The following is a 27,740-nucleotide window of genomic DNA, read 5'->3' on the forward strand; positions in this document are numbered from 1 at the left end:
AGAAACAGATTACTTACATATTTTGGCTTTTCTTTTTGCATATATGCATTTTTTAATTTTGCTACAAAACCATGTAGAAACAAATGGGGACTCTTATTTCAAGTTCTTATATACATTTTTTTTTACTTAATTACACATAAAAAAACATCAAATAAAGTATGTCATAATATTAGAAGTATTCCACAAAAGTAAAACAAATCTAATGAAATTTATTTTCAATCCTGAGCTCTGCCTGTTGGCAGAAACCTGTAAATATTAAAGGGATTATAAAATGGAATCATTCACACGTTAATTTGACAGATGAAAATCAAGCATTGCTCATTGTCCGAAAGATGATGCTTTTCAAATCTACACCCAACTCTCACTTTCCATTTAAAGCCCCTACTTTTCTGACACTCCTTAGGCACCATTACATTTTATGAAGACCATGTGGAAAAAAAACATTTTTTCTCTCAGGAACCTACATTTGCATTCTCCAACATTTATGTATTTTCCCAAGAGTTTTTTCTGACTATCGCTATAGCGAATTGCCCTCATAGTCAGATTGCTCAGTATCTGTTGTTGAGTAACATCTCTGTCCAGTAAAATGAGAATAATAACTGTATTTATCTCACAGGTTTGTGGAGATTTAAAGGCAATGCCTCTAATTTACCAAGAGCAGTTCCTGAGATAAACACTAAATGAGTGTTAGATACCAAATAGTAGATGTCACTATTACCATTTGCTTTATTCTACATGTCATGTTGATCCTAACAATTGTATGCATTACTTCTTCAATATCTGCTAGTATTCCTCAGTAGTTCCTTTTCTTCCACAATACTGGACAATTGTTCTGACCTTCAAATCAGTCTTGCTTCCTCAAGTCTCGCGCCAGTGAAATGTACACCTTACATTCTTACCAGTAGGATCTTCCCAAGTTATATGGGATAAAGTAATTTGCTGTTGCACTACAACTACAGAGGACACCATGGTAAATAATACTTTACTGAGATGGCAACTGCCTACATTTCCAGAATTTGTCCTGCCCCTTTTCTTTGTACCCGTTGTTTTAGTTCGTTTTCCAGGATGGCCTCCAAAGAACCGTGCCTCCCCGCACTGCTCCCTCCTGCACTGAATCGGGGCAGACTCTGTGATTTCTGTGAGGCCATTAATGGTGGAAACAATGCTAGGCCGAATGTAGGTGTGAGTTAAAAGGACTGTGTATCTTCCACCTATGTGCCTTTGACAGCTCTGAGTTGCCATATAAGGAGTTTAGCTACAGCACTGGACAGGGCTCGGGGGCACCATGTGGAGAGGCCAGCAGACACAGAGACTCTAAAACTACATGGTGAGACAGACAGATCTAGCTCTGCCAGTGCCCCAGCTGGGCCCAGGTATCCCTACCAAGGCATGTGACATATGAGTGCGCCATCATCTCAGATGCTCTAACTGATGCGCCAGATGACAGCACTCCTAGCCAACACCGTGCGGGGCAGAAATACTCAGCTGAGCTCAGCCGACCCACTGAATAGGATTACACAATAAGGTGCTTGTTTGAAGCCACCAAGTTCTGGAACAGTGTGATTCTCAATAACAAATAACTGAAATAAATAAATACCTGAAGTGGGGTGATTGTACAAGATATGCGCTGGGATCGGAAAGCTTGTCCAAACTTAAAGACTCGTATATTTTAGCTTCATATGGTAGGTAGGTAGGTGGGTGAGTGGGTGGGTGGGTGGACGGATGGACGGATGGGCGGATGGACGGATGGACGGACGGACGGACGGACGGACGGACGGACGGACGGACGGACGGATGGACGGATGGACGGACGGACGGACGGATGGATGGATGGATGGATGGATGGATGGATGCTGTACATTCTCTGGGTTTGGATAAATGTGTAATGACATGTATCCATCATCACAGTGTCACACAGAGTAGCTTCCAGCACCCTGAAAGTCCTCTGTGCTCCGCCTGTTCATCCCTTCCCTCTCCCTAACCCCTCGCAACCACAGCTCTACTGCCGGCATAGCTCTGCCTTCTCCAGAGTGTCATAGAGTTGGAACCGTGCAGCATGAAGCCTTTTCACTCAGCAGTACGCATGTGAGGCTCCCCGCCGACGATCCAGGGCTTGGCGGCCCCCCACCCTTTGGAAGGGGAGAGTCTGGGGCACTTCTCCTGCCTCTGGGTCATGGTCATAGGCTTCAGGAGCTGTGTGTTGGGAAATTTTGTTGATACTAAATAACCATCTTGATGCTTCGTAACAAGCCAGGAACGTATAAACACTCAAAAGCCAAACACGGTTTAACAAAATATCTTACAATAATGCCACAACGAGCATCTTCTCTCTGTTGGCTCCAACTAGTGTAAATGACTGTACACAGTGACGATGAAAGTAAATGAACGTTCAGGCAGAAATGGAGCACACAAAGCAGGCTACCAACGGAACATGGACAACACATCCACAATTGATAGATGTATAAAACAGCAGTCACAACTACCCTGCAACTGGGTTAGACTAGTGTCCCTCCGTTCAAGGAGACACCCTATCCATGCATGGGTTCATCTGTTCATTTATTCAGCCATCTGTGTATTTGCATTTCCTTCCTGTTGCTGCTCTAACAAATAAGTACAACACAGATCCAGTAACTTACAGTCTTGGAGGTCAGAAGTCTGAAGGGGTCTCACTGGGCTAAGGTCCCAGGTATTTGCAGGGAGGGCTGTGTTCTTCCAGAAGCTCTAGGGAAGAATCCCTTCCCTTGACATTTCCAGATTCCAGAGACGCCTGCAGTCCTAAGCCCATGGCCTCTTCCTCTGTCTTCAAGCACATCAGTTTGGCGTTGGCATCCCTTCCTCGCATCATTTTTCTGCCTTCGGCCCTCCCGCTCCCCTCTCATAAGGACCTTTCTGATACCATTGGGCCCACTCAGATAATTAAAGATAAACTTCCCATCTCAAGACCCTTAACTTCATCACCTCTGCAAAGTCCCATTTGCCATAGGCCCCGTGTCCTCAGGTTACTGGGATTGGAACATGGGTATCTTGAATGTGTGTGTGTACTGCAGGGGGTTATCCTGTCCACCACAATATTCTGTAGGCACTTCTGAGCAGTTTCTATCTGACAAGTATAGTCATTTCTACTGGTTAACTTGTCAAGTTAAAAAAATACACGTTTTTCAGTGGTGAAGCTTAGAACCTCACCCCCCCTGTTTTGAGAGAAATCTTCTGCATCTGTGGATGTTTTAATGCCCGTGTCTAGCTCAGATTAACACATAATCTACAGGCACACACCTGATCTTCTACAATTGCTCTCTTACAACACTAAACTATGTCTTCTACCTTTATCTTGCATCTACCTACCACTTCAGCATTTTATTAAAAATAAAAATAATAATAATAATAAAGGGAGAAATGTGGGATCCACATATAAATCAAGTATAAAAATCAAACGAATATTCATATTTGACCTGATTGTTTACAGTTCATAAAGCATGATCTAAACCGACAGTTTCTGTGATGACTGCCCTTGTACTGTTCACCATGTAAGAACTTATTCACTATGTAAGAATTCGTTCACCATGTAAGAACTTGTTCGTTATGCTTCAGAAGATTGGAGACTGACGAGAATTAGGCTTGAGATGGATTAATGATTGTGCATTGAGCATTGACTCCCCTATACAGAATTTTATTGTTATTAACAACCATTCAATCAATAAATATGAGAGATACCCTCTCAAAAAAAAATACATGTTTTTATGTTAACATGTTCTTTTGATTCTTTATTAAGGTAGGAATGGTAGCACCCACCTCTACTTTCCAACCAGTTCTTATCTGACCTTCCACCTCTTGGAGATGGAGACATCTAACTGTTTGAATTGCCCATTGGCAAGGGTTCATAACATCTAGATCTTTCTCTGGAAATACAGGTGGGTCTATTGTGCTTATTCTACAAGCCGATTCTGGAATGTGGAAAACCCGAAGGAAGCATTCATCGGGCCACAGCAGGACACGGTAGGACCCACACACTTCAGCTTGCTGGGCCCCTCCCGCTGTAATAGATTTTCATGCACCCTCACAATTTCATTTTTTGTGATGTGAGGAACACGTTCAATGAAAACATGCCCTTGGACCCTACATATATGGTTTTTCCTTGTGATTTTAGAGGAAATCAGTACATTCCCGTGGGCCCCTGGACATGTGGAGATCATGCAGTCACGGTGCCCACCAGTAGCTTAACTGTTCCTACTACTGTAGCCTCAGAAAGCATTGATGGCCTTCTCTGGGGTCCCGGGCAGTGAGCCTGCCACCAGTCAAAAGTGTGCTGTCAGGGCTGAGGTCTGCTGCACGGACACCTTCTGCTCATCTTCATCAGCGGGCTGCTATTTGGTTCACATCAAGTTTGAGCTTAAAACTGTTCTGATGTACAGTTCTTGGATAGCACTGGGTCTCCCTCTGCAATGTCTCATGGTCTTTGTTTTTTGTGAGAATAAGCACATGCTTTCTAAAGCATACACTACATTATTTATCATTTTTATTCATTACGTGTATTTTATGGCATCCATCCCGTTTTTTTCTTTTAGTTTTTTTTTTCTTAACTGTCTGTGAATTTTTAGTCCTAATTTGGACTCCGTGCTTCCAGGGAGCTTTCTGAGAAGTCATTTTGCTTAAATGGACTCCTGGGTTAGATCAACCATTCCTTGGAACCCATAGGTTCTTCTGTTTATATTTGTCACTTGTTTTCTTGAAGTATGTCTTTATATTATGTATATCTTGAAGTTATATCATCGGGAAGAGTATCTAGGACATAAATTTTATGAAGCCCAAATATGTTTGTCTTGGCCTCAAGCTTGGTTAATCATTTGACTGGGTTCATATGATTTTTTCCAAGAACTTGAGATAGAGCTGTTTGTTTTCTGCAACCACAGTGGGCATGTGAAATGTCTACGACAAATGTTAATCTCATTCACTTGCAGATAATCTGTCCTGACTCTGTGGTCTACCGTTTATGGGGTTTATTTCACCTGGTGTTCTGAAGTGTCACAAGGACCTGGCTTCTTTTGCATTCCTGTTACTTTTGACCTAAAACCACATTTCTAATTTTATGTTTTTACAAATAATTGATTCCTTTTTGATTTCTCTTTCTGTAAGCCGTATCGGTGTGATCTAAGCTCTTGATTGAACATGGTTGGTTGTGTGTGTGTGTGTGTGTGTGTGTGTGTGTGTGTGTTTTACATTCTCTGCCCTAAATCCTTTCTCTTTTCTTTGAGATCAGTTTTAGCTCTCATTTACACAGTCTTTGACCTTGCCTTCTGCCTGATTTTTTTTGCAACTAATGACTTCAGGATTTCAGGAGATAGGAGGGGCTGGCTGTGATTTTCTCTCACTGCGCTTCCGCCATTCTGTCTTCCCATCAGTGTCCTCCGTAGAATGCCACAGAGTTCCTAAATGCTTCAGTAAGGTTATCCTTTACTCTGGGATATAAAAACTCACCCTAGCTATTAAGTTTCTCCAGGTAGGCTTTTAATTTACAAAGAGAGGAACCCTTTTTGCCTTTCTGCAGGCACAAGGGAGGCAGGTTGAAATGTCCCTGCGGCCAGGCTTCATTACCCCCTCTGCTCCCCACCCTCTAGCCTCCCTCCACCTTTACCCCCTGCGTCTGATTATCATTAAATACATGTTCTCCAAGGCGGGTTGCACGGCTCAACTTCTTACATGAATAGTCCTTCCAGAAACCTGTCTGCTTTCCAGGCTTTGACCTACTTTTCTCTCCAGTTATGGGTTCCTTCCTGGTTTTTTTCTCCTTTTTAAATGGGCATCTGCAGGGAAGGAAAGACCTATTGTTGTTCTCCATCCACAACGTGGAACCAGAAGATGTTGAAAGTTTATTTTTAAATAATTTGATTTGTAAAAACTGGTGATTCCAATCAACACATTTTCATACCGGCAGAGCAGCCTGATAATTCAAACCTGAGATACAGAGAACACATTTTGCACGAGAACCCCACATGTCACTGGGTTTTTCTTCTCTGTAAAATGAAGAGGTCACATAAATGGTCAGCAATATTCCTTCTTCGCTAATACCCTATGCCCTTCCACCCCAACATAGTATAACATAAGAAAACACTGAAAACGTTAAATAAAATAGGCCATTTTTGAAATTTGATGCACAAAAACATATAATACTAACAATAGCCCATTCTCCTGAAATATTTCCATTGGATAGGGCATTTATACCACTCACTTAAAAATTGACCTTATTTTATTGGAAATAAGTTTCAGAAATAAAAACAGAGCCCTATTTCTTAAAGTACAGAATGTAAAAATATTTTTGGAGAGACTTTAAAATATTTTGGTTTTGTAAGTTTGAAAGCACATCTCAAACACTTACTTCTGCAACAGTTTTTCTTTTAAATGTCAATTGTTTTGTTGTCTGTCTCTTCTGAAACGATGCTTAGATCCTGCCTAATGAATTTGAGGCCACAGAATTACATACCATGTCTTTTCAGAGAAAAAGCAAAGAAAGTGCTTCCCAGGTAGGGACTCTTAGACTTTGGAGTTTGCATTCACTCTATTTGCATCAGATGTATTTCACATCTGACCCCTACTGTTTGCCTAAATTAGAGTGGAAATTAGACAGCAAGGGTGCCTAAGGCAATGAAGAGCACACTTTTGGAAATTTTAGAAAAATAGCAGAAAAACCATCAGCTGAGCATTTCAGCCTTGGGCTCCTTAAATCAGCCTGGGAACAACCGCTAATCGAAATGGGCATGATAGGTGAAATAACAATAAAGACTTAATTTGTGAAATCTGTGCAACATAAAGATAGGATATTTTGCATTTGATTTAATCTCACTAATGGGAAGTAACCAGTCAACATTGGGCATTAAATTTGTATCACTTGAGTCCATTCTTTCTTTGTTCGTTTCTGTTTTTCTTTTCTTCCAAAAGTGAATGGACCAAGAGCAAGCACAGCAGAAACTCAAGTCATCTTATGTGTCATGTTCTGCAACCTGGCATTTTTTTAATTAAATGCATATTGTACAAGTATTTTTAGGAGCTGCCCTCATCCTTTGATATTCTTTATTGCTTGACCGCTTAGAGGAACACAGCGCCTTTCATGCAGATTGAAATACATCTACGAGCTGGTAAGGCCACCAGGATGTAGCAGATGGTGAGGCATCGACTTCCAAGGGCCACTCTCGTGTGCCACGGAAACTGAAAGGAGAAAAGACACTCATACCGTGCAAGATGTCCTCATGTGGTTAAGTCACATGTGAACTAAGCATAACAAATGGGCATGTATACCAGCAATGTACCTGCAAGTTAGAACATGCTAGCAAATGAACAAATGCATAGTTTGATGGGAGCAAATAGTGTGTGATGTCAAGAGGAGGGAAATAATGGCAGGAAGGTAGGCTGCAGACAGGTCTTGAAGAACTTGAGTTCCCAAGGAGGGTTTTATCCTTCATAAAGTACATAATGGTCACTCACAAATAGGTTGTGATGAGCAGCGTAGCATGGTGACCTCTGTGCCTCTGGAAGAAGAATCTAGCAGTGACGTGTCAGAGGGAGCTCAGAGCAGAGACTGATGTTGAGGTTCTTGCAAAAGTTTAGGTAAAAGCCAACAGCCTGAAGAACAGAAAGAGATGGACCTGAGAAATACCTGGACAGCAAGAGCATTATAACTTGCTAACTGTAAGAGACAGGATAGAGAATTAACCGCAAAATGGACATTTACATCTCAAGCTGATCTCAAAATAGCAGATGCTAAGTTTTAGTACAGGATACTAGTATTAGTTTTCTACTGCTGTGTAACCAAAAAAAGAAAAGTAAAGAAAAACAGGGGGACTTAAAACACTGTTAATTAGCTCCCACTTCTGTAGGTCAGAAATGCAGCAAGGTGTTGCTGGCTTCCGTGCCTAGAGTGTCACAAGGCCCAAGTCAAAGCCATGCGGGTGGGCTCTTCTCTGTGGGCTCTGGAGAAAGCTCCGCCTTTCGGCTCATCTCCCGTTGGAAGAATCCGATTTCTTGCCATTGTAGGATGGAGGTCCTTGCTTTGTTGCGGGACGGTGGGAAGAGGCCACTCTCAGTTCCTGGAGACCCTCACCTGTTCCTACCTGTGACCCCTCTGTCTTCAAAGCCAACAATAATGCACCAACTCCTCCTCGTGGGTGGCGTGTCTCTGACATCCCCTTCTGCCAACGGCCAGAGAAAATGCTCGGCTCACAAAGGACTCAGGGGACAGGATTAGTCCCACTAGCATAGTCTTCCTTCTAATCAGCTCAAAGTCAAGTGATGAGTCATCTCATTTCCATCTTCCAGAAACCCTTTTGCCTTGTACAGGGCGTGAGATCTTCCGTGCGGTTGGGGCAGGGGCATTTAGGACTCAGCCTGCCCAAGCATCTCTCAAGGGATCACTCCACCTCCGGAGAAGGGTGGCATCTCTGTACTTTCTCCTTCAGGCCACCATCTGTAATCGGTGCCCTCTGCATTTTAATTCAAGAAACAAAGGCCAAGGAAATGAGGAAATGCACAGGTGAGGAGATAGAGAGAGAGCTGCACTAAAGCACAGGGTGTCTTAAAATAGCACTCTCTTCGAGGAAGGTGGTGTGAGCGCATGTGCTGTGAGTCCATACAGAATCAAGCTCGCCAGGCACTGGGAACATATTCCGAAAAGAAGAAATCTGTCACCACGCACCTCATGCCAACAAAAACTTCAGAGCACATCAGCAATGAGTGTACGAATCGGGAGGCAGTCATGTGATAAAAATAGACAATCATAAATGTAGATTTCCAAACTGGCTAGCTCTACAGTCTGAGAGTTATAGTGCTTGTGTTATGGCTGAAAGATTTAAAAAAAGACAGTCTTTTGACATTTGTAATAGTTGCAAGTTTGAAATTGTGGCTGGTGGAGTGTGTAGCTGTGGAGTGTGTAGACAGTCTTCTGTCTGTTAGAGATAGATTAAAATCCACAGACTCTCTGCCTCCGTCTGTCTGGATCTGGGCTGATGATGCTGAAAAATCATGGGCTTTCATTGAATCTTCCTTTTGTCTTCTACTCGGTTGCTGCTCACATCAACAGAAATTGCTGAGTAAATTCTATGATAGGGAATCGTGGCTCCATATTTAGAAAAGCCGAAGGAGTGGAGAGTCAAAAAATGGAGTTGATACTGAATAGAAATACAATTTTAATGAGAATTTAAGAGTACTTTTTTTAAATTCTAAGAACATAATGCCACATTGCAGTGGCAAGTCATGATATTGGAGCCAATGCTATAAAAACAGCTGTGTGACACAACAATCAAAAGGGCGTTCCCCAAGGATGTCAAGATAAATCAGAAAACACCTATTCCTTGATTATAATTTACTTCTTTCTCTTTACATGTTTTGCTATTTTTTTTCAAAAAATCTTCATCGTTTAATTGTTCAGATTTTCTTAGAGTTTAAAAACTCATAGTTTCTTCAGGTTTTCTTTGTCACACATTTACATGAAATCTCTCATAGTTTTTCTTTTGATCAACATGGCTATATTTATTCTTAACATGTTCTTTCTGGGGCTCAGATATTTCATAGCAAGCTATGGCTTTTATGACAACTGGTTATCGTAATTTCAGCCACGATGCCACTATACAACTAGCTTGTTTCAGCTCAGTCCAAAGCCTTACACAATTCCAGTTATGATATTAGTAATAGTCCCAAACATAACTACAGATCCATTATTGATGTGTTCAAACTTAGCTTCCTGGAAACTAAGTATGTGTGAAGACCGGTAGACTAAAGCAGGCATGTTAACATGAGAGACATTTGAGAGGTGTAAATTTTCCATCATGGGAGAACAAATTTCACAGATACATACAATCAAATATTTTTAAAATAGAATGTAGGTTTACAGTTGTCCCTCTTTAATGTAGAATGTGGTACAGTAGCAGAATTACCTCAGATTTTAAATTTAGATCACATTGTTTCTGCTTGTCTGAAACCTTGCTTTAAGCATTAGATATTTAATTGAATGAGTAAAAAAGCAAAGTATTTCAATGTAGATACTTTCTGTATAATCTCTAAATAATTCATAGATGATGCCACAAAGGTGGCATTGTTAGATATTGTAAACATACTTACTATACAGTATTTCTTAGTTGTCGTCAGTTTGGATCTGGGATAAAATTGTAACATTAAAGTTAAATTAATTCCCATGCTGTGTTCCACAATTTGTTCTTGGCCCAAGAGAAATTTGCTTGGAATGCAGTTAGTTTTTTATTTGTGGGAATGAGAAAGATGTGTGTGATAGTATTTGCCTGTATTTTCCCAAAGTAAACTTTAAACCTCAAATGTAGCCTCCAGCTAGTGGCTGTCTTGGTTTTCTAGAATTAAAGCACAGATAAATTGTGAATCCAAGAGGTATATTTTCATGCCCAGAGAAGAACTGGCTCAAAGCTTGGGAATGCTCTGGAATACATGCGTGGATGCTTCTGGTCAGTAGAAAGAACAGACAAGTGAAAACGGAGAGGGGAAATTCCAGCCCATGAAACAACCAGTGTGAATGACAAATTACAGTCAAATATTTCTCAAGAAATTATTTTTTTATCCCAGAGAAAAATTAAACCTCTCCCTTTTCCACAAGTCATAGAAGAAAGAGCAAGGTCCTGTGCTCCATAACCCAATTCCAGAGACAACTTTTTTCTTAAAGTAACACGAAATGTGTCTTGATAGAGATGAACCTCAATTATGTTTTTACCCTGGCTGAGGGGTGCCCATAGTTGACCTACGGGCAGAGAAGACAAGCCACTTTGGAAACCAGAGAGGTGTGAGGCACTGTGGCCCTCTTGAGCACAATCAGCACCCCAGGAGACTGGACAGAGCCCAGGATTCGCTTACCCCTGAAAGATCATAAAGCATATAATCTGGAAGATTCAGGCATACAGAGCCCAGGCACAACCAAACCCGTCTGCTGTGTAAACGGGAGAGCATCACCCTAGACGTTCTTGGGCAGAATTTTTAGATGACTGAAAGTTTCAAAGCATTGCCCATTCAAGAGGGAGTCAGTGAGGGTGACACATTTCTCATAAAAGATGTTTAAAGGTCTTAGAAGGTGGGCATTATAAAAGAGACAACAGTGTCTGTAAATAAGAAATGTCTGAAATACAGTCTTTGAAAGACACTCTACAGCCTGCATGGTGAGTAGTATACACCTGGGATTATGTAGCATCATTCTTTATGGGCTTAAGTTAACCTGAGGGCTAACTGAGCAAATAATGGTTCTCCTGTCAGCCCCTGAGTGTGCCTGTGGGCTTATCACTCCCCTGAAGAACTCTAGCCTAAGCAGTGTATGTTTTATATCCTTTCTTCCACTTGATTTCTTCATATATCTGACCCAATGATAAGGATTCCTCCCTACCTATTGGGAATCTATTAAAATGCCTCATCGGCCAGGGTCCCCCACTGCCTATTCAAACCTGTTATATTTTTTCATAAAAAATTAACTGTTCCACCAATTTTTGCTGTCTTTCTTCTGGCAAAAGGGCGGATGATGCATGTGTTTTTTTATGGAGTTTATGCAGGCTTGAAACAGACCCTTGTAGCTTTTCCCTGCCTTTCCGTTTGTGCTGAAGTGGCCCACATCCCTCGCCTGTGTCACCTATTATATTAGTCACCTATGGCTGTATAAAATATCCCCCCAATGTCGTAGTTCCCAAAACAGCCCCCATTTCCTATCTCCCATTGTCTGGGAAGGATGTAACTGGGTCTTCTGTTTTGGGGTCCCTCACAGGCTGCAGCACAGCAGCTCCACCAGGAGGGAATTGCTTCTAAACACAGCTGGTTGCTGGCCAGCTTCCGGCTTCTCACGGGCTGTCGGGCTGCAAGCTTTAGTTCTCTGTGGATGTTGCAGAAGCCTGCCCTCATTGGGCTCTCCGACACGGCAACTTGCTCACCAAAGCCTGCATGCCACCACATCATATAGAGCACCCACTGCAGCAAAGTGGAAGTCAGAGGGCTTTTAGCCTGGTCACAGAAGTGACCTCCTTAGAGTCCAGTCACTGGGCCTGCCCACTCCAAAGGAGAGGATCAGGTTAGGACACAAACGCCACACGGTGAGGCTCACGGGGCTCTCTTGCCGTTGTCTCGCCGTGCGTGCACTATGACCTCTCGATTTTCAGGTTCTGCTTTTACGGCGTACATCTCTTTCAAGGGAAGTGAACCGACTACTTCCTCCAAGTACATTGGCCGTAAATAACAGATGCCCCACACAAAAACGGAAAACTCAATTCCAAATACCCTTGCCTGTTCCTAAAATGAGGGTGTCTCTCCCCATGTAGGATCCCCTGGCCTGTGCCCCTCATAGTGTGTGCTCTGTATCACCTGGGAGCTTGTGAAGGTGCAGAACCTCACGTTTCACTCCAAAGCCAGAGCCAGCATTTTAGCCAGTTCCCCAGGGGACCGGTGTGCCAATGGAAGTTTGGAGGCGTTGGTCTAGCTCCGTGCTTCTCAACCTGGCTGCACAGTGGACTTGCCAGACAAATTCGAAAGGCACACGTGCCTGACTGAGTCCCATCTCCCAGGGCTTTACACTTTACCATGTGTACGGCATGCCTGGGCCAAGTTCTCCCCAGGACTCGGACGTGCAGCCAGGAGGGAGAAGCGTTCGTCCATCCCAGTGTTCATCCTAACAACCAGTGATAGAAACAAAAATGCCAGAATAATTTGGGGTATGTAATTCTTCATTTGTACTTATGTAAAATGAAGTTATTTTTAAAATTATTTTCTTTTTTGTCACATAGAAGAGCTGAGGGTATTTTAGGCCCGACTGGTATGATTTTCATACTTCATCTTCATCACAAATTAATTTAGGGCAAGTATTTCCTGAAATGCTGGATAATTTACCTGTCTTTTAAAGACTCTAAAATCCTAAGGGACACAGCCAACCATGTTGAGAAGTCACGTTTTCTCACCTTATTGTTGATACTACCAAGGAAGTGCAGAGAACCGCCGAGCTGAACGCTGGTCCATCCCTAAGAGTTATGAAAGTCCAAGGGACTTTCAAATTCAAGTCTGAAAACTCATTCAGTGGGAAGGAGTGGATCGGTGATCATGTGACATATAAAGTGGTATTGCAGATATTAATGTTCAATGCGAAAAATAGCCTGAATGCCTACCCTGACCCAGTCACTCTGCTTGAGGATTCAAAATAAAGAAAAAAACATGTACAAGGAAGTGCACCCACTTACAGCCCCTGACCCTACAGTCAGGAGAAACAGATGTGACTCGACATTCAGCTCTGTGTTGAGCTGAGCGTTGCGATAAGAAGGTACCCAGGATGGCATGACTGGGGACGTGGAGGAGGCGCCAGTGCCTGCCCGGTGACACGGGGGTGGCAGGGTGCAGCGAAGCAGGGGGAGTTGCTGCCGTTCCTGGCTTTTTGGAGAGGAAGGCAGCTAGGATGAGGAGACCTAGCAGGAATGGGGAGGGATGAGGTGGCCAGACCAGAGCTAGTCTTTCAGCCCCTGGGGAACTTTGGACGCTTTTTAAGAGTCACGTGCAGCAAACCAGGAGCCCCAGAGGCAAGCAGCCAGGTAAAGAATGAGTGAGGCTCGGTCTCCAATGCAGACAACCTCCGACTAGGGGCAGAAATCACATAAACACAAAACTCCAAGGGAGGATAGTCCAATAGGCGTGTGTAAAAGGATGTGAAGGCACAGAGTTGTGACCGAAGGCCTCCAGGGCGTCTGGGCTGCAGCAAGCCACGCGGTAACCTCCTCGCCATTTCCAGGGTCAGCGGGAAAGCCAGAGCTGGTGAAATCCCACGAAAAATGTGGGGCCAGCACGGTCTCTTATTTGTAGAGAGAATCCTCTCCTTTTTGTGGATTTATATCCACTTTCAGTCTCATATTTATAAATCCCAGGTTGATTTTTATTACTCTGATTTTATAGTTGGTTTTTTTTTTTACCTGCTTTGTGTTTTAGTTTTCTTTTCCTTCCTAAAATTTTCTTTTAATTTTGAAAATAAACTAAGTGGTGATAAGCCAAAGGAAACCGTCTCTCAGGGTGCGAGCCATCAGAAAACGATGCATTCAGAGAGAGAGAGACCCGTGAGGGTGGTAGCTGCGTCCGCAGGGAGGCAGCTTTCTGTCCATTTTCCCCCTCATTTCCGTGTGCCTCGAACTCAGAGTTCAGTTAGAACATTTTAGTGTTAGGGCGTCTGAGTCACAAGCTGCCTTGTGCCATAGTCATTGTGCGAGTCCAGGAATCTCCTTGTGGATAGAGGCTGTCTGTCATGTCTTGGTCCTTATCCCAAATTCCTGGGCATACGGCAGGCTCTCTGCAAACATTTGTCAATCAAATCAGGCTTCAACCATGGGAACAGACATACAACTCAGTCCAGTTGACTGGAGACTCCTGGGAAACCTGAGAAAAAAACTCAAAATCCTAGCACAACCAAGGACTAAGAGGGTGGCTTGGAAGCATCGTGCTACAGATTGTCCAGAATTCTAGAGAAGTCTCAGATATATTTTCCATGGACAAAACACTGAGAAAAAAATACGTGTGCATGTTTTAGTCTTTAGCTAAGGGAATATTTCTCGATTGTTCCTTTACTAGCTCAAATTGGCCCAATGTAAAAAAAGGCAATAGCCAGGAATAAGATCAGACTTTGACTCACATACTTTTTAAATTAAGGAAACAGAATTCCTATCAGTATTTCACATTAAGCTAGCCCACCATTTCCATATGATGAATATTCCTTGAAACTAAAATTATTCATATTGAAATCTTTATCTTACCATCTTCATATAGGATTTTTTTCTGTCAAGGCCTGCAAATATTGCTGTTTTACTAGTTAAAAGGAGATGGGCTCTCTTTCCAAATCTGTTGGGAAGACAAAAAAGCTATTACATTTAAAATCTTCACCACTATTTGTTTGGTCATACACACGGAAGTGAATATACAACTTTTATTTATAAAGGAGAAAGAGCCGCTATCATTTGCCTCTCATTATCCCTGTCTGTCTTTTTAAAAAAATCACAGAACATAAAGAGGATAGAGTGTGAACAGGTGAGTAATTTTTAAATTATGCAAGGAAGACCCTAAGGATTTTTAGTAAGAATCAGGAATACCACCAGCCACCCACATGAAAACAGTACGGAGGGCTGTTTGAAAAGGCAGATTCCCAAGACGTGACCCTGGTCGATCTGGTTTGGAGACCCTGAGCTAGATGCTACCCATCTCTAGTTTAAGAAACACCACACCCCTCCCCTCGCGGGACTCCAGGGCACTGACAAATCTCAGTGCCACTAATGTATTTCTCCCTGGGCAACAACACAGGACCTGAGTTTCTTGAGCCCACCGTGGCTTCCTCTGGCCAAACCCCTCCTGCAGTTTTCTTCCCTCCCCCTTCCTTCTCTAAGTTTATTACGTGCACTCATCAGATCTCGGTTTGAAGGTCAGGACCTTCGTCCCGAACTCCTAGATTTGGCCACTGGCTTCCGTGCTTTTTGTCAGCGTTCTTTATTTCTTTTGTACAACGTATCACATCTGTTTTTTTGTATTTCATTAATTTTTTTCCTCAGCATCTGTCCTGATTATTATTCCCCCATGAAGGTAGGAATTGTGTCAGTTGCCAGTCAAAGATTTTATTGGAAGGAATTCATGAAGTGAATAAACAAATCAGCGTGTTGGAGAATCTTAGCCATTAAGCCGAAGAGTTTGTATTTTATTCTGGAAGGAAAGGTATTTGGTGTGTCTTGTTTTTTTAGCACAGTAGATGATGCTTTGTTGTGAACTTGAGCAAGAGAACTGGTAACAATCTGTTGTGCAGGATGTAGAAGAGGCTGGTGGGTGTCAAGAACTCTAAACAGAAGCTGATAGAAGGTTAAAGCCCAGCACAGGCCTCGGGTAAAGAGAGGACAGATTTCAGTGACATGATGAGGTTCAGTGGACAGGACTTGGTGACTCTCTGGATCCCTGGGATGACGCAAAAGATGAAACATGCATCAGTCTGACTTTTCACTGTTGAGGCTGGACATACAGACAAGGAAGTGACTGCAACCTGTATCAGGAGGGTCATAAGGAGCCCCCAGGCTGGCAATTCCAATTTTCTTTCATGATCATTGCTAAAGAAATGGACCATGCTCACCAATATCATCCATTGCTTCTCATTCAATTAAAAAACACACCAAATGCTCAAGACCAATATGTCATTACCGTGCAATTAATTTTATTAGAACATTTCACTAGTCTAAGGGGAGTGGCTTCATTTAGAGCATACGGTGTACAGCTTCACAGTATTGGAATCATCTATCTATATACATTTTATATTTGTGAACTAAAAGGCACCATCTTCAGGTATTTCCTGATTTCAAAAATGTCGGTGAACCAACCAGATTAATTTGGAAGAGTAACGCTTGGAGTGTAAATCACATCGGTAACTTGAGAGGAGTTAGGGTCTCAGCCCCTAATGTTCTCTTGAGGGCACTAGGTAGGCTTGACAGACTTTAGTTCTGCAAATGTGATGGGATGCCTTTAGGCATTAAGAGTGCAGAACCAGAGAGCTTTATTAATATAATTGTCTGTTAAGCAGTTAGAAAAGGTAGCAAGGAGGGGTATCAGACACCGACGGTGAGATGTCAGACTGGCCACCTGCCCGTGCCCTTCTTTCACAGTCTGCAGCTGTGCTGTCCGCCGTGGGAGCCGCTAGGCACCCAGGACTATCTTTGCATCATGTCAGACTGAGGAAAATTCAAAAATGCATTGCTCAGCTACACTAGCCACATTTCCAAGAGTGATTGCATCTTGGAAAGTACAGTTATCAAGTATTCCATCACTGTAAATATGTCTAATGGACAGCCCCTGGGAGATGTCTTCACCGTCCAACTCCAATAACTAAGGCATTTGGAACTAAGATTGTTCAAAGGAGTGATGACTTTCCTCCTGTGACGCCCATTCCCTCCACCAGGAGTTCTTCTAAGGGCAGTTTCCTTTATTTTCTTGATCCAGTAATATGAACTGGACTGAATTATATCATTTGCGAAATGCGTCGATGTACCTGTGGGATAAATGATCTGTTTCCCAGCATTCAGAGTTGGGTGGATGTCCTCTAAGAGGCCCGGAAGCTGGAGACGAGAACCGCAACACAGCCTCTGACCGGTTTCCACTCTCGATCTCAGTGCATTTGCAAGGTTCTTTCCCAGTTGTATCGCAGTGCAGTTTACATAACTAGTATTCACATTTCTCCATGATTTCAGAGATTGAGAAGGAAATAACAGAGCGGATAAACAAGCCTTACCAGTTCCCAGAGGGGCACCGTGTCTGCAGCTACTCCACCCATTGTTTTTAAGTCATTTATTCAGTTAGGTTTGCTTGGCTCAACCCACTCTAAAACAGGTAGTGGGAACTTGCAGAAACGTGGACTACGGTCTAAGGAAAATGGATGTAATTAGAGTCAAGGAAAGTACGGTTAGCATAACAATCCAAGTGTGAGCGAAGCGCTTGTTACAATGGAAGCTATACTGTTGAATTCCGCTTCTAAAAGCAGGAACGAAGAATTACTCGGATGCACAGACCACGTGCATATCCTTCCAGCAATTCTCCGTGAACAGGAAGATTCACAGCCTGGTTTTGGTTACAATTGGTCAGCAAAAAGTAGGACGGGACCCACTGCTAAGGAAGTAGTTTGGAGGGTTTTATGTCAGCAGTAAAAGGCCAGTCAGTGTGACTTCCCTGACGTGGACACAGACGGCCACGCTGGCACATTCTTAGAAAATTTAAGAGCCTGTTTATGATAACATACAACCATAAGTAGGTGCCGCTCTGTCGGCAGCCATCAGAGAACGGGATGAAGGATCATCTCCAGAAGGCATTCACGTGAGATGCTTGTAATTTGTATCTAAAGTACCTAAACTCATAAATTAACGTACACTTTTCTCCAATGACATATATGTGCATTCATATGTACATATGATTGTTTTCCTATATTTAAGACTTGTCCCTAGTAAGTATATTCTGATACAGGTGAAATTCAAGGTGCGTTTTATGGCCATGAACCAGAGCAACGGGTTTTATGTAGCCTTGACCTCCTCAGCACCGTGTTACCACTGACCTACCTAACCAGCAGCAGACGGGAGATTCGGGGGTAACCTGATCTCCTTATATAACTTATCTCTCAGTGTCATTTACATACCAGTCAAGGCTTCTCTTTCAAACAAAGTCATCCCTTTGATCATTTGGATCAGATTTTATTTTTTCTGTTAACTAGATAATGACCTTCTTCTCTGTTATAAATAAGCAGCCAAGCATAGATGCTAAACTCTAGAAGTAATAGGTTACAGACAACCTCAGTGAGATCCCCCGCCTTCTGTCTAGCGATCACCAACATGAGTGCAGGCAGAAGTCAGCTCCGGGGTAAATGAAAAACAGGAACTCGGTTTGCTGTTTCAAAGCAACAGCGGGCCCATGAAGTTAAATTTACATTAAAATGCAACTTTTTCTTCCTCGCAAGATTATGTCTAACTTGCTAACGTAAATTATAAAGCCACATGATTTAAATCTTCAAGCATATAACATTTCTAAAACATGTAAAGTAAAACTAGGGATCTCTTCTTAGGAAAGGGGCACATTGCTTTCGATAATACGTTTCAGCAAATTGGCTGGTAAGTGTAATGAAAGGTCATCCATCATTTTAACATTCAGGAACGCTGCTTGAAAGGGTATCCATGATAAAACCAGGGACTCAGGGAGGAGCACACCACGTACTGGGGTTACAAAATGTCATTTCAAGGATCAGCAATGGGAGTTCTAAGTGAATATGACTTTTAAGCTGTAATGATGTTTCCCAAGGGATGGTGATATTTAAAAATAAAATTGTAGTTTAATCCAACAATATCTTTTTTCCATGTTGGTAGAAACAGTTTATTTCTCTTGAAGGCACATTTTCCAGTTCTGGGACCAATTTCTGGGTCAGTGTTGCACAGACCTGGTTAACCATTGTCAGTCTCTTGAGAACCTAAATTCATGTAATTTAAAGGAATATGTTTTTAAGATGCCAGGTGAAACCAGGAACTTTGTAAATGCAATTATAAAGCCCTAATATTTAAAAAAAAAATTAGACACTTGTATTTTTTTTTTCAACCTGTAAGGTATGGTATCCGAGTTAATCATCATAAATTTTATATGTATAAGTAACACATTTTAGCTTGCAGAACAAACAGCTGTTAGTAAGTTTCTGGTCAAAATACTTTCATAAGCACTTGATGACATTTTATCACATCTTTCAGTATGGATTTCATCAAAATTACATGAATCATATGAACCAAAATAATTTTCACTTCCATTTTGTAGCACAGCAAAGCCAGTGTTTATGTTTGCTTTGCCACTGATCGTTTCCTGTATTTGAGCAAGTGACCCTTGGCCTCGGTTTTGTCTGGAAAACGAGCTGTTTAAGCTAAAGGCTCTCCAAGGTCCTTTGTTAAAATTTCTACAATTCTCAACGATAGATGGAATTCCATGTTTAAAACAGTTGCCATTAGGACTTCATAAAATAAAAAATAATCCCATTTATTAAGTGCAATGCTGCACTAATGCAGACCTTCCAGAGCACCAGGGGGGCAGAGAGAAGACAAATACTTGCTTCCTGATTAAAAGTGGATTATAAAACTGTAACTGCCGTGGAGGAGGCCCCCAGACAGTGATGTTGAGGCGGAGGAAAGGGAGAGATTGATTCAGACTGTGGAGACTCTGATTGCTCTTTGGAAGAGGTGCAAAATGGGTTGAGGCCAAGTGGTGAGAAGCTTTGAAAGTTGACCTAAGGAGTTTGAGCTTCAGTCCATCCCCATAACTTGGTGAGAACCACAGCCTGGCTCACGCGATGGACTTAGGCTGTTGCACAGCCCCGTGCGTCAGGAAGAGCATCTCAGCGGAACCTCTCAGGCTGACTTGGGGCTGCGTGGGGTGGGATGATTCCATCGGCGCTGTGGAGTGCAGACCCATTGGCGGTCCCGGGTGCAAGAGGTCCAGTTATCTATATTTACATCTTCCCACTTAACCTCTTCCCACGACCCCACCCGTGTTTTCTATGGTGACTTTTTTTCCTTCTACGTCTTTAGTTCTTCCATTTCAATTTGCTTTTCAGGATGTACTTCTTTACAAAGTCCTACAAATAGTGCTTTCAGTGGAGTGGCGTTCTCAGCTACATTTTCACTCTGAAGAGATAAAAATTTCCCATCCTTTCCCAGAAATGGAAACTTTCTCCCCAATTCTCATAGTTCCCAGTAGCATATACACACTAACGACTTAACTCCCAAATAGCTCACTCTGTCACGACAGTCTTAACTTTCTTAACTTACTCACCCTTGTAGCCTACGGACTGCTAGTCGTCTTCTCTGGGTCAACCAAGGGTCCCTTCATTTAAGGATTCTCAAAATCCAATGTATCATTTCCCTCAAATCTGTGCCTTCTTCCACATCCCTCTCCTCAAGTAAAAGCATCACCACCCCCCTAATGGGTCGAGCCCCAGATCTTGCCTGCACCTCTGTCTCTCCCTTACATTTAATAAATTGATGTTTAATCAAATTCCAAGTCCTAAAGGTCCCACCTGCTGATGAGTTCTGAGCCGTCTTTCTGTTCCACCCACTGCTGCCTACTTATTTGGATTACTGCAGCGCACTCCCAAATATGCCTTCCTGTATCTTTACCCCCAGACCCAACACACCCCAGACGACTGCTGGAGGGAGCAGCTCAAAGACACCGAGTCCAGAAACGCCTTTGTTCAGGTCTGTCAGTGGCTCCTCCACTTTAAAATCTAACTTCCTGAGCACAGTTGGAGGAGACCTCTGGCCTCTGCCGGCCTCTGCACATCCACGTGTCCCACTCTGCTCTCTGCAGCCTGGTGTTTTGGTCATTCATTCTTAATGACCTGTGGTTTCCCTGCATACCTGCTTATAATAATCCTCCAGTCCCTACTCAAAGCTCACCCCGCAGATCGCTGTCTTAGATGGACGGACACCCACATTGGTACCTGTATTGCCCCACACGTCTCCACCAAGCACGCATACTAGTGTCTGTGTGTCGACCTGCTTCACCTCCTCTTCTGTCGCACGTCCTAAAGGTCTCCTGGATCTAGGACCTGCAGCAAGACAGGGCACCTTGTCGGCTCTCCGTGAGCACCTGTGCATGAATAAAGCCGGAAATAAGGAATGGCCCCAGACTCAACGGTCTGAATCCCGAAGGGTGCTGGGTGTGAGAGGAGGCGGGAGGCCTGAGATGGGCCCGGCCCTGGCTCACTAGCAGATGTAAGGGAGCCGTCAGCATGCCGGGAACTTTTACCTCTTTGTGGGCAGGGAGGTGATTAGTGGTACTCACAACCAAGGCATGTACCAGGGAGAGTGATATGTTTGCACAGAGGAATATGAATTCTCTCTCTCACAGAATGCATGTCAGTCACCTGGGACACCCCCACATGAGTGTCCAGGAGGCAGTTGGAAAGAGAAGTCTAGCAGGAAAACACAAAAGTGAGACGAGAAAGCTACAGGAGATAGAGCCACAGGGTGCAGGCTATGGCCATGGAGGTCGGCAATACTGCCGAGAGTTTAGAGAGGAAAGCTGATGATGATTGAAAACCCTGAGTAATGTCAACGTTAAAGGGCAGGCGGGGGCAGGGGAGATGCAGGAGGTGCCAGCAGAGAGCTGGCAAACGCAGAGCAGCAGCAACCATGGAGAAGCATAGTCCGTGGTTTCAAATGCCACCAAACAGGTCAGGTTCAAAGTGACAAGAAGGTCCTGTGGTGAGGCTGACTCCAAAACCAGGTGCAGCTGCCAGCGGGGGTGGAAGCCATAGTGGAAGCAGCTTCACGTGCTGGAGACGGGAAAGAGGAGCCATCCCTGGTGGTGTCCCGTCATCTCTCGGTGTGGCCACTTTCCCCCTGACGGGAGGACAGTAGGTACGGACACTTAGGGAAAAGAGGCAATTGAGGTGGAGTTCCTTGGTCGCAGACAAGTTGCGCAGTCTTCGGACCTGTGGCTGTCTGACACAGGAGAAGTGGAGGGTGCAGGCAGGGTTGTGCGTGGACCAAACTCCAGAGGAGAGGGAAGGACCTTCAGAGGAGGGAGTGAGGTGCAGGCATTCTTTGCTACGCAGAAGGCTCCCACATGGAAGAAGGGAAACAGCAAGGGGGCATTCAAGATGCAAGAGGTTGGCGTGAGTGGGGTCCTGGGCGCAGTCATAATAGGAAAATCCAAAATAGGAGAAGTCTACGTCTTTCTTCTTTTTATTCAAGTATAGTTGATAGACAATCTTACATTGGTTTCAAATATATATAACACAGTGGTTCACCAGTTCCCATAGTATTAAATACCCACCCCCACTAGTGTGGTTACTATCTGTCAACATGGGAAGATGATACAGAGTCATTGACTATATTCTCCATGTTGTACTACCATCCCCGTGACCAACTTCTATTATGATTGAGAATGTTTTTTCACCCTCCCCCATTCTAACCCCTCCCCTTTGATAACTACCAGCCACTTCTCAGTGTCTTATGAGTTGCTTATTTCACTAAGCATAATAAATACCCTCTAGCTCCATCTTTGCTTTCTCAAATGGCAGGATTTCTATCTTTTTTATGGCTAAATAATATTCCATTGTGTATATGTACCACATGTTCTTTATCCATTCATATGTTGCTTCCATATCTTGTCAATTGTAAATAATGCAGCAATAAACATAGGGGTGCATATATCTTTTCAAGTCATGGATTTTTGTTTTCATCGGGTAAATTCCCAGACGTGGAATTATGGGGTCATATGGTATTTCGGTTTTTAGTTTTGGAGCAACCTCCGTACTGCTTTGCACAGTGTCTGTGCCAATTTGCATGCCCACCCGCACCGCCGGACGGTTCCCTCTTCTCCACGTCCTCGCCAACCCTTGTCATCTCCTGTCTTTAGGATGGTGGCCGTCCTGACTGGTGTGAGGGGATATCTCATTGTGGTTTTGATTTGCATTTCTCTGATGATTAGCGATGGGGAGCATCTTTTCATGTGCCTGTTGGCCACCTGAATTTCTTGTTTGGAGAAGTGTCTGTGAGAAGTTCACTTCTTATTGGTAAAGGAGCCACCATGCAAAAAAACAACAACAGTCTCAGCTATAAAAATAGAATGAGTTTTATACACAAAATTGAGCACCAAGTAGCAGCACTGTGTATTCCTTTGTCTATTCAATGATAAAAAACTCTTCATTACTATGCCATGAAATAAGAAACAAAACAACATGTGCTCACCAGAAAAACGAGTTTCGTGAAACAAAGAAATACGGTGTGAATATTAAATTTCCTCAAGCACATTATTAATGTATTCCACTTAATATAAAAAGAGCAAGCAATAGCACGAGGAACTTAGCCCGATTCCTTCAATAAGGAGATGCTCAAAGAGTATGGCATTTTTGGAAAAAAGCAGAACTGGACAAAGTGATTTGACTTTTATGTTAAAAAAACGTGTCATCTTTGTAGGCATTCAGTGAACTGGCATTTTGATTCCTTATTGCAGTTTTCAGGAGTAATCATGAGTTAGAACAGTAATGAGATCTGACCCCTTATTAGAAAGGAAACCAATAATGTCCTACATGTGGTAAGGCGAATGTAGAAAAGCAGTTAATACCACAGCCCAGAGTACTGTCAGATATAAAAGTGCTCTATGCACCAGTCTTGTGAAGAAGAATAACAAAATCACATCAACGTATAGAGTTTAGAGTTTGCAAATCACAAGTATACAGCATTGTGTATTCACATGCAACCCTGAAACATATTTCTATAAGAGATCGGAGGATGACAAGTAGGGTCCTTATTGATCCAAGCAGGAAGCTCCTGAATTCTAAAATATATATATATATATATATATATATATATATATATATATATATATTTCAAACACATGGATAGTTTTATTCATTGAAGATAGTCTCCTCATAATTAACTGCATTTCCAAAATTATATTCGTGGGATTATACTACAAATTAAAATGTTAGACATGTCGATGCTTTCACTCATGAACAGTGAGACATGCAGTTCACTTTCCCAAGTTATGAAATCAAATTAGAGAATCCTACACATTTAGAAAGCTACATTATCTGAAAAACGTTACAATTCAGTGTCTTCACTTTATGGATGAAGAAACTGAGACCCATCGAAATAAGGAGACTTGCCCAATGTGGTAATTCAACAAAAGAGAACAGACCGACTCCTTTGCACGACTTGGTCTCTGGTTTTGAAGGCTAGCAGTTTATTGGTGGTTCTTGGTGCATTTGTTCATTCTTTACATCACTGAAGCATTGTTTTTATATTTCCTTCTCTGTCTAAACATGATGTCAGGTTCACATTACATCACGGGCAGATAGAAATGTGCTTCAGTATTAGCTTGTGTATTTCAAATCGAGTGGATGTGATTCCCTTGTCAAGGTCTGCTTCATTTAGTTTTGTAGGGAAAAAGTCACTAATGAATATGAGCACCTACCATGTGCCTTTTAATCCTGTTCTTTAGAGTGTGCAATTAAATATTATGGCCCAGTTTTACAGATGAGAGGACCAAATCTCAAAGGTGAGTTATTTACCAAAGTTTCCAGCCAAGAAAAGGTAAAACTAACATTAAAAAGGACTGTTTGATTTCATAGCCCGTCTTCTTCCTATGACATTCTTTTAGTTTGTTAGATTTTAACTACCTTGAAAGATAAAAATGGATGAGATTAGAAGAGCTCAGGTGCAAGAAAAGTGAAGATAGTCATTAACTCCAGACTTTATAAACTTCAAAGGTAAGTCCCATAATACAACCACTGAAATAATATAAGTAAAATATAATGAAAAATCAGGAGGTAAGAAAAAGAGAAAGACTGGAAGTGAGACAAAAAGAAACCACAAACAACAGTATGGTTTCAGGCCCAAAACAGTATGGTTTTAAGTCAATTATCAGAATAAATGTATGCATCTACATAGAGGAATGAATGGCTCTGCAAATAGTAATAATGGAAGTCAATATATAATATGCTAGTCTGTCAGTATCTTTAAAATATAGTTGACTCTGTTCACTAAGACAATAAGAAGATATTGCTGCATTTTTAACCCCTGTGAAAAAAGAAACATACAACAAAGCATGAAGTCCAGGAAGGGAAATGGAAATAAACTACTTTAAGGTTCTTACAGCCGAATGCAAGCAGGTGTAGTACCATTAATGGCAGACGATAATAAGTTAATGATGCATAATACGAATCCCACAGCAACTTCTAAAATAAAAAAAAAGTTACAGCTCATGCCCTAAAGAGGAGGTAAAATGGAATCATAAAAATAAGCCAAAATAAAGAAGATAAAGAGGGAAAGAGAATAAGCAGACAAATAGCAAGTAGCCTTACACCTCACATTCCGTAGGAATGGTTTCTCGGCTGGAGGTATTTGTCAGAATCTTTGGACACTGCATTTGAGATGAGTGAATTTTATTGTATATAATATATGACTCAGTTTGGAAAATGAAACCACAAAAGAAAAAATAAGCCACGAGATGAGAGGAAATATTTGCAATACATATTGCCAATGAACGGATGTTTCTTCAAAGTGGATAAATAATTTCCACCCATCAAGAAGGAAAATTCAAACAAACCAAGGGAAAAAAGAGGAAAATACATGAGAAGGCATTTAGTAGAAGAGGAGACACAAAGTGCCAGCAAAAATAAGAAAAGATGCTCATTTGCACTACTCCTGGGGGATACAGATTCAAGCTATGATGAGATACCATTTTGCATTGTCTGATGAGCCAAGATTTAAATGTCCGATAAGTATGAGAGATGGTGTGGAGGGATGAGACACGCCACTGGGGGGAATAAAATACTCTCAGCATTTTGGAAAAAGCGTGGAGTTACCTAGTAGGCACAGCAGATAATGTACAACAAATTTCATTCCACTCCTTGGGTAGTTACTGTGTAGTGGCACAAAAGGCATTTGCTCACATTTTATAGCATTACTTCTGTAAGTAAGAATAGGAAACGACCTGTGTCCACTGACAGAGTGGGTAAATGGGGGTGTTTTCATATAATGAATATTATGCAGCTGCAGTTACCAGCATGGATGAATATCAAAAGCATAACAGTGAGTGGAAAGCAAGCTGGATGCTTACATTGAATAGGATCACATTCACATAAACTTCAAAACCATGCAAAAATGAATACAGTGTATCTAGTGATGCATATTGTAGTGGTAAAACATTTTTTAACTTTGGGAACTAGGATCGCAAATGGGAAAGTGGCAGTTGAATGATTACCTGTCAGGGGCGAGAAGAGTAATGATACGATTGTTATCTTCACTGTAAGTGTTTGGCTATGTAAGTAGGAGCCCGTACATGGGTGTGTATGTGCGTGTCCTAAATCAGTTCTTAAAATGAGAAGCACAGCAAATAGTTTTGATTATTTAAAATGAAAATTTGTAAGCCGCTGGAAATTATAAACTGTAGTCCTGAACTTCACAAGTGGGGCCAGTTTATATTGATTTAATAGACATTGGTCTTCATTTGGAAATATGCATTCAGTGCCCATATTACAAAATTTGACCCAGAAATAGCTGTCGGGATGATTAATTTCATGTGTCAACTTGCCTAGCCCATGGTTCCCAAGTGTTGGTTGAATATCGGGCCGGATGTTGCTGGGAAGGTATTTTTTAGTTGAGATTCACATGTAAATCAATAGATTTTGAGGGAAGCAGAATGTGCTCCATAATGGGGAGGGGGAGGTCTCATCCAATTAGTTGAGGCCTAATGAGAAAAGCCTGGGGTCCCTCAGCAAGAAGGAAGTCGGCCTGCAAACAGCCCTGGGACTGGAGCCGGTAACATCAGGCTCTCCTCTGGGTCCCCAGCATCTGGTCTGCCCAGCGCATCTCTGCTTTTGCAGCCCTGACAGTCACGTGAGCAGGTCCCTTACATCTCTCTCTCTCTCCCAGTGTATTACACACACACATTCCATTGATTCTGTATTCCTGGCAAACTCTAATAAACATCTCACATTTTTTTTCCTGTGCCTCTTATGTCACATCTTGTATTCTGAATCCCCTCCTGTCCTTCTCTCCTGCTCGCCCATCATTAACTGCTAGTCTTATGCGAGAGTGCAGGCACATGTCCTCTTTAATGAAATGCTCCTCAGAGCCCCTGGGTGGGGTGTTTGCCTTAGTACATGCCGTCAAAGCACCTTGGCCCTGCCACTGCAGGGAATTCATCAGAGGTATGATTTCACATGTGTAGGATGGTTTCATTAATGTCGTTTTCCAGTATAGGGTCCACGGAGGCATGTCTGATTTTAGGGTAGTGTCCTCCATGTGATAGGAGCTACTTATCTTTATGAAGCAGGGGGGGTGGGGATGGGTATAGTAAGGAATCTTTTATTATCATACATATTTTAATGTCTTTATCAGACAACATGCTTTATGACTCACTTTCATCTCTGATTCATCTTTCACTCCCCAAGCACAATGTCTTTCAAAACAATGCCTTTCAAGTAGGATTGGTAAAGGGACATAATAAGGGTCAGAAGCTCTTATGTCCTAGGTGCCATTCTTAACATAGGTTTTCAGTGAATGCTTAGATGAAAACAGTGATTGATTTCTTTTGTTTAAAATCAGGTTCTGAGGTTGCGGATCACATCACATTACTCTGTACAGATGATTGAATAAATCCTGAAAGGCGTTCGATATGGGGAACCAGAGTAAGGCGGGCAGCCTTCAGTCAGTTCAACAGATCTGCGAGAGTAAGGGCAG

Source organism: Manis javanica, chromosome X (assembly GCF_040802235.1).
Source record: "Manis javanica isolate MJ-LG chromosome X, MJ_LKY, whole genome shotgun sequence".
Lineage (NCBI taxonomy): Eukaryota > Metazoa > Chordata > Mammalia > Pholidota > Manidae > Manis > Manis javanica.